This window comes from Heptranchias perlo, unplaced genomic scaffold, assembly GCF_035084215.1.
Source record: "Heptranchias perlo isolate sHepPer1 unplaced genomic scaffold, sHepPer1.hap1 HAP1_SCAFFOLD_55, whole genome shotgun sequence".
NCBI classification, from domain to species: domain Eukaryota; kingdom Metazoa; phylum Chordata; class Chondrichthyes; order Hexanchiformes; family Hexanchidae; genus Heptranchias; species Heptranchias perlo.
In genome coordinates, this window is record NW_027139570.1 from 3607169 (window position 1) to 3623083 (window position 15915).

Below are 15915 nucleotides of genomic sequence, written 5' to 3' on the forward strand. Positions count from 1 at the left end.
TGGACGCTGCAATGGGCGTTTGTTTCTATCAATATTTGCCAAGCACCGCTTTATAGCTCCCAGATTGGTGGAATGGGTTGGCTTTCAAATGCCCGCTCACTCCCACCAGATGTCAGGCAGCATCAGAAGTGTCCTTCACCTGTCAGCGGCAGCATGGCGCTCGCTTCCATCGTCTGCTATCAGCGGACTGCAGCAAATCCAATTACATTCATCCTGCACCCAAGAATGATCACATCACAGGAAAAGGATGTGGGAAACTGCTCAAGACACATAACAGGAGGGGAAACTTCTGAAAAACACTTCGACTTTCGGTGTTTGGACTTCGAATCGAAATGCAAAAAAGAACGTGTGAAAATATAAACTATGGGTGTGATGTTTGTATGTAAAGTGAATGTTAGCGGATTTCTCCCGTTACTGTCGCAACTATGGGTTGTGAATTCATCATCACTCTGTAACTTCTGCTTTGATTTTAGTCCGAGTGCTTACAAAATAGCAAATTTTATAGATTGACTTACAACAGTCTTCAACTTTACATTCAACAGTATTATTATTATGATACAACTGTCTACAGATTACATTAATGACAAACAATCAACACAACCTGACCTGTCTGCGAATCCAGGTATATCAGACCTCACCTTTGCGGGCTGCCTGTGGCAATGGACTTCTGACTGTCCCCGATTGAGAGCTCTAACATTTGAGGAGGGAGCATGCCCTATCTTTATAGGATTCGGATGCATTGTTCTGTACGTAAGCACCACTGATCTTAACTCATGGTCGTAAACCATCCCACTCTGCTGACTCTCAGAAACCACCAAGGATTGTTTCATGTCTTAGTGTTTATTTAGCCTTTCTCCGTCATCAGGTTTTGGATGTTTATACTAGGTCAGCACAACCTGGAGTTCAGGTGTCCATGACACCCAAGTTTCTCTGGACATCAACATTTAATAGTTTCTCACCATTTCAATAATATTCTGTTCTTCTGTTCTTCTGTTCTTCCGACCAAAATGAATATCCTCACATTTCACCACATTGTACTCCATCTGCCACCTTCTTGCCCACACACTTAACCTGTCTCGATCCCTTTGCAGAGTCTTTGTGTCCTCCTCACAGCTGCCTTTCCCACCAAGCTTTGTATCATCAGCAAACTTGGATATATCACATTCGATCCCTTCATCAAGTCATTAAAAGTGTTCTAAAGGCATATAAATAGTAAACGGGTCGTGAGAGGATGGGTAAGGCCGAATAGGGACCAAAAAGTAGATCTACGCATGAAGGCATAGGGCATTGCTTAGGTACTAAATGAGTATTCTGCATCTGTCTATACCGAGGAAGAAAATGCTGCCGAAATCACAGTGAAAGGGGAGGTAGTTGAGATACTGGAAGTGGTGAAAATTGATAAAGAGAAGATACTAGAAAGACTGGCTGTACTTAAAGTAGATAATTCACCTGGTCCGAATGGGATTCATCCTAGGTTGCTGAGGAAAGTAAGGGTGGAAATTGCAGAGTCCTGGCCATAATCTTTCAATCCTCCTTAGACACATGGTTTGGTGCCAGAGAACTGGAGAATTGCAGATGTTACACCCTTGTTCATCAATGGGTGTACGATAAACCCAGCAATTACAGGCCAGTCAGTTTAACCACGGTGGTGGGAAGCTTTTAGAAATGAAAATCTGGGACAAAATTAAGAGTCACTTGGACAAGTGTGGATTGAAAATAGAAAGCCACTGTGGATTTGTTAAAGACAAATCATGATTGAGTTTTGTGATGAGTTAACAGAGAGGGCTGATGAGGGCAATGTGGTTGATGTTGTGTCGAGGCGATTGATAAAGTGCCACAAAATAGGCTTGTCAAAAGGGGCGATAGTGGCTGCTTCCTTATTCTTTAAAAGCGCTTTCTTTTATTTCACTCAACAGATAACTTTGAGTGAGCGAAAACTGATCCACAGTGAGGCTTATTTCAAGTTTATACCCTTTGAATCTGAAAGGATATATTGGCCTTGGAAGGAGTGCAGCACAGATTCACCAGATTGTTACCAGGGTGCAATGTGTTAAATTATGAGAAGATGTTATATAAACTAGGTTTAAAATCACACAAGTCACACTGCAAGAAGTTTTCATTTTTGATACATACTGTAATGACCTGGGCTTGGGTATACAGGGTATAATTTCAAAGTTTGCAGATGACACGAAACTCGGGAATGTTGTGAACAATGTGGTGGATAGTATCAGACTTCAGGAGGACATAGACAGCCTTGTGAAATGGGCTTTATTAATAGAGGCATAGAGTACAAAAGCAACAAAGTTATGGTAAACGTTTATAAAACACTGGTTAGGCTGCAGCTGGAGTATTGTTTCAATTCTGGGCACCACACTTTAGGAAAGATGTCAAAGCCTTGGAGAGGGTGCAGAGGAGATTTACTAGAATGTTAACAGGGATGAGGGACTTCAGTTATGTGGCGAGAATGGAGAAGCTGGGATTATCCCCTTAGAGCAGAGAAGGTTAAGGGGAGATTTGATAGAGGTGTTCAAAATTATGAAATGTTTTGATAGAGCAAATAAGGAGAAACTGTTTCAAGTATTTGAGATGATTCTCTTAATTACCATTAATAAACACACAACTTTCTGTTTCGCACTCAACGAAATGCTAACAAGTTTGATGAATGACTGTCGAAACTACGCTAACTTTTCTGACTTTCTTCCCTTCTCATTTTACTCACTTTATTTTAGGAGACTGCTTCGAAGTTTTCAGTGGTTATGAGACCAGGAATCTGATGCAGCCGTTGTTGAATTTGAAAGGATTGTAGCCCAATTTACACGAGACAAAGCTCGCGCCTGGAAGTTTGTGAGGAGCAGGTTCCAGCAAATTGTTTCTGACCCGGGATTAAACCGGGAGTTTTTCGTGTGAGGCCAACATGATAACCATTACACCACGAAAACATCTATTTAGTTCAGCCCAGGTCAGATGGAAGTGTTAAGGGAGAAAGTGAACTGCTGACTCCCACTTCTGGGGGATATCCCAAAGCGCTTCAAAGAGGTGTAATCAAAAACATAGAATCATAGAATCACAGGAGGCCATTCGGCCCATCGTGTCTGTGCCAGCTCTTTAAACTAAATGGTGCAATTTTAAAGGGGGTACAGGAACAGAGAGACCTGGGGGTATACGTACACAAATCTTTGAAGGTGGCAGGACAAGTTGAATAGATTGTAAAGAAAAAGTATTCAGAATCGGTGACTTTATTAATAGAGGCCTAGAGTACAAAATCAAAGAACTTATGCTAAACCTTTATAAATCACTGTTTAGGCCCCAGCTGGCTACCACACAATTCTGCCCACCACACTTTAGGAAGGATGTCAAGGCCTTGGAGAGGGTGCAGAGGTGTTTTACTAGAATGGTGCCAGGGATGAGGGACTTCAGTGAGGTGGAGAGACTGCAGAAGCTGGGGTTGTTCTCCTTTGAGCAGAGAAGGTTAAGGGGAGATTTAACAGAGGTGTTCAAAATCATGAAAGGTTTTGATAGAATAAATCAGGAGAAACTATTTCCAGTGCCAGAAAGGATGGTAACCAGAGGACATAGATTTAAGGTCATTGGCAACAGAGGTGAGATGAGGAGAATGTTTTTACGCAGCGAGTTGTCATGATCTGGAATGCACTGCCTGAAAGGGTGGTGGAAACAGATTCAATAATAACATTCAAAGAGGAACTGGGTAAAAACTTGATGGGGAAAATTTTGCAGGGCTATGGAGAAAGGGAAGGGGAGTGGGTCGAATTGGATAGCTCTTTCAAAGAGTTGGCACATGCACGATGTGCCGAATGGCCTCCTTCTATGATGTTTCCATGCTGAGATTCTATGTTATGGAGGATTTTCTGATGCAGTGGATATTCGGGGCAGAGGACCAAGTGGGGATTGAGCTCGACGGCAAGTGTATACAGTTCGTTCAAAGGACTGAAGCCGATGGTTTCATTCTTCCCGTCGTTTAGCAGCAGGAAATTACTCGGCCATGCAGGCGACTTTTTTGTCTTCATTCATGGGATGTGGGTGTCAATGTCAAGATCAGCATTTATTGCCCATCCCTAATTGCTCTTGAGAAGGTGCTGGTGAGTCGCCTTCGTGAACTGCGCCTTTCATTGACTGTGTCATTGACATTTTCTGGATGGAGAGAAACTATTTCCGCTGGTTGGGGATTCTCGGACGAGGGGCCAGACCTTTCAGGAGTGAGATTAGAAAACACTTCTATACACAAAGGGTATGTTCCCATGTTCCTATGTTCCTATGATATTATTAATATAGAATTCCGACAGGCATTTGATAAGATTCCACACAAGAGACTGTTCGCAAAAATGAAAGCGCATGAAACTTGAGTCAAATTATTGACATGGGGAGAGAATTGGTTCGCAGATAGGAGACAGAGAGTAGGGATAATGGGTACATACTCCAATTGGCAGGATGCGACTTGTGGTGTCCCCCAGGGATCTGTAACTGGGGTCTCAGCTTGTCACCATATTTATCAATGACTTAGATGAATGAACAGAGAGTCGTATATCCAAGTTTGCTGATGACACTAAGTTAGGTGGTACAGTAAGTAGTGTGGAATGCGAGTTGAAAGTTACAAAGGGACATTGATAGATTAAGTGAGTGGGCAAAACTATGGCAGATGGAGTTCAATGTGGGGTAATCCACTTTGGACCTATGGTCAGGGTATTTTCCAAATGGTAAGAAGCTCGGAACTGTGGAGAAGCAGAGAGAATTAACGGTTCATTTACATAAATCAGTAAAAGCTAACGGACGGGTCCAAAAATAATTTAAAAGACTAACGGAGTGTTAACCTTTATCTCAGGGGGCTGGAATATAAAGAAGTGGAATGTATGTTGCAGTTATATAAAGCTCTGGTTAGCCTGCGTCTGGAGTAACTGCGTTCAGTTTTGGACACTGCACCTCAGGAAGGATAGATTGACCTTTGAGGGGGTGCAGAGCAGATTGACCAGAATGTTATCGGGGCTAAAAAGGTTAAATTATGACGACAGGCTGCGTATTCCCTCGAGTATAGAAGATTGAGGGGCGGTCTGAGCGAGATGTTTAACATGTTTAAATGATTCGATAGAATCGAGAGAGAGAGAGAATCAATTTCCTCTGGGGAATCAAGAACGAGGGGGACATAAGCTTAAAATTAGAACCATGCAACTCAGGTTCGAAATCAGGAAGCACTTTTTTACACAAAGGGCAATAGAAATCTGGAGCTCTGTCCCCCAAAAGGCTGTGGATGCTGGGGGGCAATTGAAGCTTTCAAGACTGAGATCGATAGAGTTTTGTTGGCTGAGGGTATCGAGGGATCGGGAGCAAAGGAGGGTAAATAGATTTGAGGTGCAGATCATCAATGATCTAATTGAAGGGCGGAACAGGTTCAAGGGGCTCAATGGCCTCCTCTTGTTCCCAATGGAAATGTTGAGAATATGCTTTGTTGAGGCTGTGACGTCTGGGTCAACCCCTGTCCAAACAAGGCAGGTCACATTTGGGAGTTTAATAACTTTGAAATGAACATTTTTCTTTTGTGACTTGTGCAACTTCGATCAATTGAATAGTTATGAAAGAGAATCAATGCAGTCATTCTAACTTCTGGCCATTAATCAGAACAGAGGTTTCTGTAGTATAGCGGTTATCACCTTGTCCTGATATGCAGAAAGTCCCCGTTTCGATCATGGGCGGGAGCATTATGTTGGGGCAGGTTTTTTTTCCTCTGTGAAAACTATGGAGAAAACAGACACTTGGGGAAATGTAACATGGGGAAATGTAACATAGGAACAGGAGTAGGTCATTCAGCCCCTCGAGCCCACCCCGCCATTTGATAAGATCATGGCTGATCTGTGATCCAACTGCATATACCTGCCTTTGGCCCATATCCCTTAATACCTTCGGTTGGCCCGGCCCCAATCTGCGGATGTGGAAGAAAACACGGGAGGAGGGTGCGGTGTGAGGTCCCTGTCAAACCAACTGCCCGAACAAAGCTGGCCACAGTCACAGAATCAGAATGGCTATTTCCTGACGGGGGTGGGCGTGGCCGGTTCATGTGGAACAGGATCCGGACGAGAATGATCTGATTCATAATGTTAGGGGAGGGAAATTAGGGAGCTCCTTCGGAACGTTCATTACTTGAAAATGAATACTTTCTCCGGTGTAACTTGTGTTTTTTTTGATGAATGAAATGTTTGTAAATAGGCATCCTTGGAGAAGGATTGAGAGCTTTTAGGACTAGAGGGGAAATGAGGAGATTTTTTTCATACAGAGGGTTGTTCCGATCTGGTGGCCACTCCCTGAAAGGGTGGTGGAAGCAGCTTTCATAGGTACTTTCAAAAGGCAATTGGACAGGTACTTGAAGAGGACTGATTTGCAAGGTTATGGGGAAAAGGCTGTTTTTTTTGGACTAAATTGGACAGCTCTTTCAAAGAGTAGGCAGGGCAACACGGCCGAATGGCCTCCTTCTGTGCTGTAATATTCTATGATTCAATTCCATGATTTAAGTGTGGGACAGGAGAGATGTTGTTTAAAGAGAGGTAAAACTGTCCCAATCAGAGCAGACAGAGGTGACTGGTCGGTTCCCCTCTGCCCAGTATAAGTCACCAGCGGTTTTTTGTGGTGTAGTGGTTACCAGTTCGTTTGACACGCGAACGGCCCTGCTTTCGATCCTGGGCGGACAATTTATGTTGCAATTGCTGTTTACATTCTATATTAATGACATGAATGAGGGGACCGAGTGTAATGTATCCAAGTTTGCTGACGATACAAAGGTAGGTGGGAAAGTAAGCCGTGAGGAGGACGCAAAGGGAGGTGGACAGGTTAATTGATTGGGTAAGAAGGTGGCAGTAGGAGTATAAGGTGGGAAAATGTGAAATTGTCCACTTTGGTAGGAAGAATAGAAAAGCAGAATAGTTTTTATAAGGTGAGAGTCCAATAAATGTTGATATTCAGAGGGAGTTGGGTGTACTTGTAAACAAATCACAGAAAGTTAACATGCAGGTACAGTAAACTATTAGGAAGAAAAATGGTATGTTGGCCTTTTTGCAAGGAGGTTGGAGTATAAGAGTAAGGAAGTCTTGCTGCAATTAAATAGGGCTTTGGTGAGAACACACCTGGAGTACTTTGATGTAGTCTACTTGGATTTTAGCAAGGCTTTTGACAAGGTCCCAATTGGCAGACTGGTCAAAAAAGATGTGATTGCACTAGAGAGGGTACAGAGGAGATTTACGAGGAGGTTGCCAGGGCTGGAGATTTTTGGCTGTGAGGAAAGATTGGAGAGGATGGGGTTGTTTTCTTTGGAACAGAGGAATCTGAGGAGTGATTTAATTGAGGTGTACAAAATTATGAAGGGCCTAGATAGAGTGGATGGGAAGGACCTATTTACCATAGCAGGGAGGTCAATAACCAGGGGGCATAGATTTAAAGTGATTGGTAGAAGGATAAGAGGGGAGCTGAGGAGAATTTTTTCACCCAGAGGGTGTTTGGGGTCTGGAACTCACTGCCTGAAAGGGTGGTATAGGCAGAATCCCTCGTTACATTTTTTTTAAAATACTTGGATTTGCACCTGAAGTGGTGTAACTTGCAAGACGACGGACCGATTGCTGGAAAGTGGGATGAGGCTGGGTGGCTCATTTTCGACCGGCCCGGACGCGATGGGCCGAATGGCCTCCTTCTGTGCCGTCAATTTGCGATGATTCTGCAAAAGTGGCTCTTGTTTTTTGCAAGAGCAAATTCCCTGACCGGGAATCGAACCCGGGCCGTGGCGGTGAGAGCGCCGAATCCGAACCACTGGACCACCTGGGAAAACGTGGAAAGTTCCTATTAGGTACAAATAATATTTATGGTTTAGTGACTCTGTTAGTTGCAAATGTATTTACATGAATCTGTATTATTTATTTATTTATTGGGGTGTATATACTGTAAATCTACTTCTGGCGCTGATAAGAGTCCATATAATTCCGCAATTAATGTTTCATTTGCGTTTTGACAATAACAGGTCTGTCTCACTGGTTCCCCAGTGTCAGGGAGGGAAGTGTCTGATGCCCTCTTTTATTTGATGTTACAAACAGAAGACAAACAATCGTATTCGTTCAAAATCAACCTGAAGGTGGACACACACACAGAGATAAACACAGCCAATGATATGGTCGTCATGTTGGGATTGCTGCACATGCATACCCAGGGGCGAGTTTACTGCAATGATCGACAAGAGCGGCTGAGTTTTTCATGCCCGGTTAGCTCAGTCGATAGAGTGTGAAACTCGAAGTCTGAGGGGCGTAAACTCAAGCCTCATGTTGGGTGGATTCTGATTTAACCTTTTTATGTTGCTTTCAGGGGTGAACCCAAGCTCTGACTCCCCCCGACATCCCGTGCAGTGTCACCGCGCACATTGTGGCCGCGCCCGGGCTGATTTCTCTCTCTCTCACCCGGGACCGCTGAGTCTGCTGTACCGTGATCACCAACTCATCCAGTTTGTAAATTTAAACCGGAACAGGTGTCTCCCAAAGGGCAAGAGAAGTAGGGAACGCTGCAAATTCTGACAGAATCTCATTCCCATTAAAGGTTTGTGTATCTGAATCCCTAACACTTTCTGCAACTTTTAAAAGTTTTGACATTCACTGTACAGGACGCAACACCTCGAGACTCGTCTCTGACACTCACAGTGATGCGTTGGGCTGTTTTCACTCGTAAAACAGCTTTTGTGATATTGTGATATTGTCTTAGACTCCCTCACCAGCGGAAAGGGTTTGTCTATCTCCCTTTCAAAATCCTAAAAAGCCTTCTATATTCCAGGGAATACAAGTATGTAACCGCTCCTCATAATTTAACCCTTCGAGCCCTGCTAACATTCTGGTAAATCTGGGCTGCGCTCCTTCCAAGGCCAATATACCCTTTTGGAGTAAAAGGGAATAAAATTTTAAATGAGCGTCACTGAGGATCAGTTTTCTCTCACTCAAAGTTATCTGCTTAATGAAGTAAAAGATGCAGCTTACAAAGAATAGGGGAGCAGCCACTGTCTCCCTTTTTGGCAGGAGAAGAAAATCAGCCTGGATGTTTATGGAGACCAAGTTCCAACCTAATGTTTCCGCCCGGGATCGAACCGGGGATTTTTCGCATGTTATCAAATGTGATAACCGCTACACTACAGAAACCGATGGCATCGTGTTTAACGCAATGGGCAACTGAATGGTGTCCTCTCTCTGCTCGTACTTAGAATGTGTTCTTTCAAGCACAGCAAGAGATACAGACAGTGGCTGCTCCACCTTTTCTTTAAAAACTCTCAGGGGAGTGGGTTTGAGCCCCACGTTGGGCGAGTACCGTTTTAAACTGTTATGCTGCTTCCACCGGTGAGCCCCAGCTCTGACACATCCCCCACCCCCCTCCGTCTCACCGCGCACGATGGGGCCGCGCCCGGGCTGAATATCTCCAATTCGGTTTCCACCCCAGTCGCAGCATGAAATGGTCCTTATCAAAGTCACAAATGATACTCCATGTGACTACCACCATGATAAACTATCCCTCCTCATCCTTCTCAAATACAATATCTCACCGTGCTGTTATGCTGTTAGACGAGTTTCCTCTCTCTGCTCTTATTTGCAATGTGTTGCTTTTCCGACTGATAACACTTAGTATCATCGTATTATGTTAGTCCACAAGAGGAGATCATTCGGCCCATCGTGCCTGTGCTGGGTCAAACACACGTATTCGTTCAAAATTCGTTCAGAGATGGATTGAGTGCCTTGTTATCAGAAAATTGCCTGAACCCCCACAGTCTGCAGCTTTCCTCCTCGCTATCAACCACATGGCCTATTTTTGTGTCACCCGCAAATTTCTTAATCATGTCCCCTATGTTTCAGTCCAAATCGTTAATGTAGAGCACAAAAAGCAAAGGACCAAGTGCCGAGCCCTGCGCCACCCCACTGGAAACAGCCTTCCAGCCACAAAAACACCCGTCGACCATTACACTTTCCTTCCTGCCACTGAGCTAATTTTGGATCCAACAAGCCACATTCCCTTGGATCCCATGGTCCTTTCCTTTTTTGACCAATCTGCCATGTGGGAACTTTTCAAAAGCCTTGCTAAAATCCATGCAGACGACATCAATTGCGCTACCCTCATCCATCCTTCTTATCACCTCCTCGAAAAATTCAATCAGGTTAGTCAGACACAACTTCCCCATAACAAATCCATGCTGACTGTCTTTAATTCGTCCGTGCCTTTCGAAGTGACAGTTCATCCTGTCCCTCAGAATTGATTCCAATAATTTGAAATGGTGTCTTTCTCCTGCTTGCTGCAATAACAGATAAGGTGGTACTGGGTACTCAAGCCCGGCTAGCTCAGTCGGTAGAGTATGAGACTCTTAATCTCAGGGTCGTGGGTTCGAGCCCCACGTTGGGCGAGTATCATTTTAAACTTTTATGTTGCTTTCACTGGCCAACGGTGCAGAATTGATGCAGCATGAAACATTAAATTTGTAGTCAGGATGGCCGAGCGGTCTAAGGCGCTGCGTTCAGGTCGCAGTCTCGTCTGGAAGCGTGGGTTGGAATCCCATTTCTAACATTGCTTATTTTTACGAAGACGTGAAAATATTTTATTTGTGGATTGGGCGGCAGCTGATTTTTCGACCAAGTTGATTTGCTCCTCCCACAAAAGCAACTGGCTTTGTGATGGAAATGTGACTTGAGAAGTTTCAAACGGTGAAAATTTTGAAATATTAATGACCTGCACAAAGAAATAGAACAGCAGTGGGAAACATTTAAAACGGTGATCAATAGAGTCCAGGAGAAATATATCCCACTAAAAAGCAAGAACAAACCAGCCAGAAATGACACACCAGGGATGAATAAAGAAACAAGGGCAAAATTGAAACTGAAGAAAAAGGCCCACACTAGACAATAAAGGAGAGAGGGGAATGTGAAAAGTCTGGGAAAGAAGTCGAAAGAACTATTAGAAAGGCAAAAAGGAATATCAAAGAAAGCAAAGTATTCGAGACACATCAACAGCCAAAGAAAGTTTAGGATAGGAATAGGGCCACAAAGGGATACACACGACAAACTCACAGGCAATGACAGCAAAATGGCAGAAATATTAAATAATCACTTTGCTTCAGTATTTACCAGTGAGACTGGTATTGTGGGCGTGACATTAGAAGAAGAGATCAAAAAGATATGTAAAGACATTTAAGATCGAAAGGGGGAGATAATTGATAAACTAATCAATCTTCGAGAGGGAATTTCCAGTTAGAAACGTAACCAGAGTTTCGAACCGCTCAGCCACGCTAATTTCCGGATTATTGTTCAAGAGCTTATTTCACAGGGACACGATTACTGCGCTCCATTTAGGGAGGCTACGAGAAAAGCGGAAATTGATCTATTAATAGAATCATAGAATAAGATAGCGCCATTCGGCCCATCGTGCCAGTGCCAGCTCTCTGAAAGTGCTGTCCAGTTAGTCCCACTCGCCTGCTGTTTCCCCATAGCCCTGAAAATGTTTCCATCCAAGCGTTTATCCAATTCCCTTTTGAAAGCTGTGAGTTGAGAAAAACAATATTGAAAGTGGTGCTGGGGCCTCTGCAGCGTCGATGTAGAGTGTGTGATGATTGAAGTTATTAAGATGGTTGCTTTACACATGGTATGTTGTGCAATCATCCTGAAATATCTTCAATATCCAATCCAAATTGAGTTGCAAACCTGACGGACCAACACTGGAAAACAAGTCACGAGTGAACGCAAATCATCTGGGACCCATTTTTAGCCTCACGGCACTTTAAATAAAGTGAAATAATTTTGCATTGAAAAGATTTGGAACTTGCATCTGTGCCTTTATCTGTTCCATTTCTTAAAGTTGCTGGCGTCTGATGATGGACACGCCTCTGCTCCCTCCATTGAACAAGAAAGGATGTGTTTGACGTTGACGGGACATGTTGGTTCTGAGCTCATCCTTTGCATTGAGTGGGTTCATGTCTTTTAAACGGCGTCAACTTTAGCCCAGCGGTGAACTTCGCAGCAAACAAGTTCATCACCGTCTCACCGCGGGCACTGACTGACACGTTTATTGTTATTTCTTTCAGACCGAAATAAATAGTAAACGTGATTTTAAATTTGCACTGAGTGATTTTTAGGTAGTCGCCTTTAAATGTTTCAAAGGCGAATCCGAATTTATGATAGTCCGGCCATTTCACCAGCCGTGTTGAAAACAAAACATGTCTCTAACTTTCGCGTCTTTTTTCGAAAGGCAAAAAACATATTTCCCGTGACCTCTGAAGGATGGACAAGTACATTTCAGAAAGCTGAAGCAAGTTCACCAGCAATTTAATCCGGCGTCAGACCTTTGCGCCACGCACTCTGAAGACAGGATCCTGGATGTTATTATATTTTTTGAATGTTTCTCAAACACCGTTTCATCGATTGGTTGAATGGATAGGGTTTATCAAATCTCCGCCAGATCCCACCGGTAATGAGACAGCATTGGAAGCAGCCTTCACCCCCAATATCACGCTGGCATTCATCGCCTGCTCTCAGCGGACTGCATTAACAGGGCTGGGAGATATGGACTTTGTTCACATTTAATCAACAATGTGAATCGTTCAATATTTAATCATTTTTAATGGGGACAAGGTTTCAAAATATTTCCGCCCGGTTTCGAACCGGGGACGTTTCGCGTGTGAGGCGAACGTGTTAACTACGACACGACGGAAACCTGCTACTTCTAACTCCGTATTAGGGATATAACCCCTCAGCCAAACTAATTTCCGTATTACTGTCCAGGAGCTCATTTCACAGGGATACATTTACTGCGCTGTATTTCGGAAGGCTGCAGAGAAGGATCGGTGGAGATGGTCAGGCAGGGAATCCCAGAGCATCGCGCCGACACAAACATTTCACTGTTTTTTGCATGTGCCGAATATCCGACGGCAGTGTAAATTATGGCGAATCAGACATGCTCAGATGACATTGTTCACAGAGTGTTTTCTTGCAGCCAAATCACACGTTAGAAAACTTGAAATGAGATGAAGAGATCGGAGCCATTTAAAGTGCTCCCAGTTGCTGCAGATCAGGAATTAAAACCTGGCACCGGCTTCAGTGCGATCAGAATGAGTCAATGAATCCAAAAGTGGGAAGAAAAAGGTGCCATTTCCGTCCCTGGGTGGTCTCGAACCACCAACCTTTCGGTTAACAGCCGAACGCGCTTACCGATTGCGTCACAGAGACCGTCTGATCTTTTTTCTTGCAAGATACACTAAAGCAGCGTGTCACCTAGCCAAAGTTACATGTTGCAGCCACAGAAATGCAATTGTCCACCATCAGTGTTACTTTTCCAGAAACAAAGGATGGGACATTGTTTGTGGAAACATGGGAACGGTCTGGTCTCGCTCACAGCGTCGATATCACCGACAACCAGCTCTCCTGCAACCGGCGCGCCCACCGGTGCTTTGTCTGTTACTCAGTCGCACTGTGGGAGAACCTTCACCACACGGACTGCAGCGGTTCAAGAAGGCGGCTCACCACCACCTTCTCAAGGGCAATTAGGGATGGGCAATAAATGCTGGCCTAGCCAGCGACGCCCACATCCCATGAATGAATAAACAAGTATTCTGAGCGTCCTGACGCTGATGTCAGGTTTTGATCCCTGATCTGCAGTAACTGGGAGCACTTTAAATGGCACCGACCGTTCAATTTCACCCACAACATCAGAGTAACTGTTCCAGGGGGACATGCCGACTCAGCTGCGTCTTGGCCGCCTGTCTGGTCAGTCCTTTATTCGTCTCCAATTTCGTTTCCCAAAGCGTATCTACAGATTCACAAAGCTGTTTGTCATTTCGGTTCCTTTCGATTTGTCCAGCTCCCGACTGGCAATAATTTGCAAACCTGGTTGCAACCCTCCACCTTGCATCGTGTCCAGGGATGGGTTATGTGGAGAGACTGGAGAAGCTGGGATTGTTCTCCTCGGAGGAAAAAAAGATTAAGGGGAGATTTAATAGAGGTGTTCAAATTATATGGGGCTATTGATAGAATGGATGGGAAGAAGCTGTTTCCATTGGCAGGAGGATCGATAACCAGAGGACACAACCTGCATTTATAAAGTGCATTTAATGTAGTAAAACGTCACAAGGTGCTTCACAGGAGCGTTATTAAACAAAACTTGACACTAAACCACATAAGGAGATATTGGGATAGGTGACCAAAAGCTTAGTCGAAGAGGTAGGTTTTAAGGTATGTGTTAAAGGAGAGAGAGGCGGAGAGGCTTCGGGAGGGAATTCAAGATCTGAGGGACGAGGCAGCTGAAGACACAGCCGCCAATCGTGGAGCGATTAAAATCAGGGTTGCGCAAGAGGCCAGAATTGGAGGAGCACAGAACTTCCTTTTTCGTTTATGGGATGTGGACGTCGCGGGCGATGCCAGCATTTAATGCCCATCCCTAATTGCCCTTGAGAAGGTGGTGGTGAGCCGCCTTCTTGAACCGATGCAGTCCGTGGGCTGTTAGGAAGGGAGTTCCAGGATTTTGACCCAGCGATGATGAAGGAACGGCCGATATATTTCCAAGTATGGATGGTGTGTGACTTGGAGGGGAACGTGCAGTTGGTGTTGTTCCCATGTGCCTGCTGCTCTTGTCCTTCTAGGTGGTAGAGGTCGCGTGTTTGGGAGGTGCTGTCGAAGAAGCCTTAGCGAGTTGCTGCAGCTGCAGTGCGTCCTGTGGATGGCACACACTGCAGCCACAGTGCGCCAGTGGTGAAGGGAGTGAATGCTTCGGCTGGTGGATATGGTGGTGACCAAGCGGGCTGCTTTGTCTTGGATGGTGTCGAGCTTCTTGAGTGTTGCTGGAGCTGCACTCATCCAGGCAAGTGGAGAGTTTTCCATCACACTCCTGACTTGTGCCTTGTAGATGGTGGAAAGACTTTGGGGAGTCAGGAGGTGAGTCACTCGCCACAGAATACCCACCATCGGACCTGCTCTTGTAGCCACATGATCTCGAAGGGTTGTAGGGCTGGAGGAGGTTGCAGAGATAGGAAGGGGGCGAGGGCCATGGTGGGATTTGAAAGCAAGGATGAGAATTTTGAAATCGAGGCGTTCCTGGACAGGGGGTTTGGCTGGAACGTCACACCGCCCCTCCCGTGTTTACTTCCACAAACGTACATTGGGAGAGGGCTTGGGCGGATTTTTCTGTGTCTCACCCGGGGCCGCTGAGTCTCCTGCAGTCCCCCCGATCACCAACTCACCCAGTTTGTACATTTAAACCGGAACAAGTGCCTTCCAAAGGGCAAGAGATGAAGGCAAGGCTGGAACCTCTGACAAAAAAATCTCTTATCCACCAGCGAGGTCTGTGTCCCTGAATCGCTAACTCTTCTTTCACCTACAGATTTGTCTTTTGCACTCGCAGTGAAGCGGAGGGCCGTTTTCACTCGCACGCCAGCAATTATGATATCAAGAAAAAGGTGGCGGAGAAATTCTCCATTTCAGCGAAAATGGAGCGCTGGGGTCCGCTCATGAGTGCAGCGTAAAAGTTGAAACTAGCACCCACGGTCGTGAGGTGAATGATTCTACCGACTGACCTCGCCAAACCTGAGGAAACTGCTACTTCCTTGTCTGTTGTTGCAGCGAGCCGGCTGTTGGCTCCGCTCCAAGGGTTCAGTGCAAACCATGAAACAGGTTCTCCTGAATTCCATGGTGTAGAAGGCAATCGAGTAACAAGTCGAGCAATGTATTCCGCTCAATCATTGATAATTCCATTCAGATCTTCTGCTTTTCAGCTGCACTTCCCCCCAAACATTGCAATTAATTTTGCTCAGTATTTGTTTCGCTTGTTTAATATTTTGTTCGCCGGCTTTGCCAGATTAACATTTCATTTCAATTATCAATGACAGGGAGCAATGTAGATCACTTGTAAAATTCCCTCGGGCCCATC

At 44.8% G+C, this 15915-nt stretch overlaps 2 non-coding genes across 2 annotated transcripts; one reads left to right on the top strand and one right to left on the bottom strand.

Moving 5' to 3' along the window:
- Window positions 1-10338: 10338 nt before the first annotated feature.
- On the top strand, window positions 10339-10411 carry trnak-cuu (transfer RNA lysine (anticodon CUU)). Its single transcript has one exon. It is a non-coding gene; the product is annotated as a tRNA-Lys (tRNA).
- A 2738-nt stretch (window positions 10412-13149) lies between these two features.
- Window positions 13150-13223, bottom strand: trnan-guu (transfer RNA asparagine (anticodon GUU)). The gene has a single exon. It is a non-coding gene; the product is annotated as a tRNA-Asn (tRNA).
- Window positions 13224-15915: the final 2692 nt, after the last annotated feature.